Source organism: Lipotes vexillifer, unplaced genomic scaffold (assembly GCF_000442215.2).
Source record: "Lipotes vexillifer unplaced genomic scaffold, Lipotes_vexillifer_v1.1 scaffold1188, whole genome shotgun sequence".
Classification (NCBI taxonomy): domain Eukaryota; kingdom Metazoa; phylum Chordata; class Mammalia; order Artiodactyla; family Lipotidae; genus Lipotes; species Lipotes vexillifer.
This window is the reverse complement of record NW_006799221.1, coordinates 112,283-116,011: the sequence shown is the minus strand read 5'-3', so window position 1 is coordinate 116,011 and position 3,729 is coordinate 112,283. Positions and strand designations below refer to the sequence as shown.

Below are 3,729 nucleotides of genomic sequence, written 5' to 3'. Positions count from 1 at the left end.
GTGTAAACAAAGCAAAGATATTGGCTGGCATCATACAACCTGTGGAAGGCGCAATGGAGGGCCGGAGTTTGTTGGCTAATGGCTCTCAATCTACAGAGCAGCTCACCAACACCGAAACCATTGGCACTGTCTGGGGGTCTAAACAAGGAAAGTCCATGGGGTCAAAAAGAGCAAGGACATACCTCAGAAATTCCAGCTCCTTTTGACAAGTATCCTATGCTGGGACTCAAAATTGACACCAAATTATTCATTAAAGGCCCCCTACACACACCACCACCACCATCCTGGCAACACAATATTTTCTTCCCCGCCCCATTGAATGTGAAGTTGAAACTAAGTGAATTCAGTGGCAATTGGAAACCCCAGCATTACAGAGCAGTGTATTTCATCATATACGGTTTAGTCTTAAGTCTGGATAAACCACGTCTCCCCACTTTTGTCTCCAGCTGAAGAGGCATCAGTGGTGCCTGCAGCCTCCTCTGCACAGCTGCTTCTCCCCTGACAATTGCTGCTCAGACGCAGGGCCCTTCTCCAGAAGTTGATGGTAGAATCGGGGAGCAGAGGGAACAGTCATCCACCCAAACACAAACTCCAAATATGAGAAAGCATCTGTTGTGCAATTTTTTTTTTCAAGTGCTAAAAATCTTTTATTGGATTACTTTGTAAAATAACTTACATAAAGTCATGCTTGTAACGTTCTTGCCTCTTGTGGTCTTACATTTCACACCAAAGAAGATTGAGGGCTAAGAGTACCATTGCAAGAAGAAACATGAAGGAAGCAAATGCTCAGACATTCGGAATTCATGCCTCCATTTGAGATACAAAGAGAAAATATAGGCCTGAGAGCTCCTTGGAAGGCGAGATAAGAGAAATTATAGATGAGGGATCTCTTTGTCACATCATAGAAGGATATCTGCCCATATTCATAGTCCAGGAAAACTCCACCTCTGTGCATTTGCTCTCTCAAGGAAACCCTTTTTAAAGGGGGAATAGCCCAGAAAGTATAATCAGTTCCCATCATGGATCCTTGAATAAGACCTTATCTCCGGAAGCACTTCTGCTGGCAGAGCTTCTGTGTACGCCCAGCTGCCACTGTGTTGCCTTTTCCACACCCATCCCCCAGTAGGTGCCGCCCTGAGGTGAAGCTCTCCACCCCCAACGTGGTGGCACTGAAGTCAAGTCTCTCTGGGTGACCAGGTACATCCTGCTGCACATTTCTGAGTCTCACACTTCTCAGATCCTCAGATAAGACCAGACAGGAATGAGCTGTTTTAGGGTCCAAAGTTATAGGGCTTTGCAGCACTTTTAGCATTTTGCTCATTCCTGTTATTTGGCGTAAACTCAGGTCTGGGATTCAGTCGGGCTCTAGACACTGAAGCAGCAGTGACTCACTCCTTTCCAAAGAATACCTTGCATTCTGCAGCAAAGCTGAGGCAGATTGCCCACATTTCTTCTCCAGCTCTGCAGTGATTTTTGGAGGCTGCAGATCTGTTCAGAGAGCCTGACTTCACTCTCCCTCAGTTTATTCATGTTCTCTCTCCACAGACAGTTCAGTCTCTGTAGTATTTCCTGGAACTTCTCCTTCAACTTTGTGGCAAACTCCGTCAGTTGGTTCTGATTGGCTTCTCTCAGGTTCAGGTTGAATCTGCAACCTTGCAGGCTCTGGAAGTTCCCTTCGTTTTCTTCAATCATCAATCGGAACCTTATCCTATATTCAGACTCAATCATCACTTTAAAGTTCTTTTCTTCTTCCTGCATCATCACCATTCTTTCTTGCTCATCAGCCAATATGCTTTTACCTACTTCAAGTTCCTCCGTCAATGTGTTCAATATCTCCTGGAATAACTTCCTATAATTCCCAGCAGCCTCTTGTACTCCATACCACCTGATTCTTGTACTTGTCACAAAGCGTGATTTGGTCATCATGGCAGAACAGCCGTGGTGGCTCCAGATGTATCTCACAGCAGACATCTTCTGGGATTTCTTGCTCTAACTGGGAGCGGAGCCTTTTGGACATGCCGGCAGGTGGCCCTGGTTGAAGATTGGGCTGTTTCTGTTGTGGAATACACCTCCCCGTACTCTGAAAAGGAAATGAGTGGCAGTGTTCTGGGGCAGACACACTTGTTAACCTCAGTCCGCAGTCAGGCAGCAGCAGGTCGGCGCATCCTGGACTCCTCAAATCCAGCAAATCTTTGGCAGCCACGTGTTGAGCTCTCAGCAGTCAACATAGTTGGCCAGGACCCTCCTCTTGGAATGGTTTCTTCTCTTTGCAGTCAAGATCATGTAAATGACGTCCCTCCTACGTTACTCGTCTGTTTCCCAGCATTCTTTTTTGACTTGGAATCCTCTTGAACCTCTAAGTTTTGGGGTGCTTCCAGGGTCAGTTCTGGTCCCTTACGTTATGCTAGTTCCAGTGTCTCCCTAGGTAATCACATTTACTTCCCTGTTGTGTAATTTTGAAGGTAGGATGTTGACACAACAATTGTGAGGACCGTGAGGAAAATGTATGGAGGTCATCATTTCATCCAGTAATTGCTATACTTGGTATTTACCCAAATGAGTTGAAAACTTATGTCCACACAAAACCCTGTACATAGATGTTGATAGCAGGTGTATTCATAATTGCCAGAACTTGGAAGCAATCGAGATGCCCTTCAGTAAGTGAACGGTTAAGTAAACTGTAGCACATCCAGACAATGGAATATTATTGAGTGCTAAAAGGGAATGAGCTCTCAAGCCATGAAAAGACACGGAGGAAACTTAAATGCATATTTCTAAGTGAAAGAAGCCAGCCTGAAAAGATTATATACTATAGGATTCCAACTATGTGACATTCTGGAAAAGGCAAAACTGTGGAGACAGTAAATAGATGAGTGATTGTCAGGGGATACTAAGGCAGGAGGGGTGAATAAGTGGGGCACAGAAGATCTCTAGGACAGTGAAACTATTTTGTAAGATACTACAATGTTGGATATATGACATTATACATTTGTCAGAACCCATAGAATGTACAACACAAAGAGTGAGCCCTAATGTGAACTATGGACTCTGGATGACATATCAGTGTAGGCTCATCAGTTGTAATAAACGTACCCTCTTCTGTGGGATGTTGATAGTGGGGAAAGGCACGCAAGTGTGGACAGGGGGTATCTGGAAACTCTCCATACTTTCCACTCAATTTTGCTATGATCCTAACACTGCTCTAAAAATTAAGGTGTATTTCTTTTAAGTCTAGCACACTAAAAAGAAAAAGATACAGAGGAAGCAGAGTAAAAGTGAGTCTTTTATTAAACATTTGATTTAAATATCAGTGTTTGGTTACTGAGAGGTGTAATCACAAGGGATGCTTTATTTTCGATACGTCTTTATTGATGCAGCCCCATCCTCAACAGACCACTTTCCTCAGTATTAGAACCCCACTCGTGCCTTCCCCAGTATCAGAACCTAGCCATGTCAAGCCGTTTCCTGCTTGGTCTGCCCATGTGGCCTCAGGAGGAGGCCCTGAAGTGGGGAGGTAGGAAGACCGTGGCTTCCCCAGCGCCCGTTTCACATGCACCCACAGACTCAGGATCTGGTCTGAATGGCCTGTGTGAACTTGCCCTGAATTCCTGCAGGAGGAAGCTGCTGCAGCTGAAGACGAACTTCCACCCAAGACTGGATAATCACTACGGATTAGACAGTCATTGCTCTATTAGGTGTGAGTGATCACTGAGGCCAGTCTAAACCCCG

General features: G+C 45.0%; 1 pseudogene; it reads right to left on the bottom strand.

Annotated features, from left to right (window-relative positions):
- Positions 1 to 721: 721 nt before the first annotated feature.
- LOC103083201 (probable E3 ubiquitin-protein ligase TRIML2 pseudogene) lies at positions 722 to 2,017 on the bottom strand (annotated as a pseudogene).
- Between the last annotated feature and the right edge of the window lie 1,712 nt (positions 2,018 to 3,729).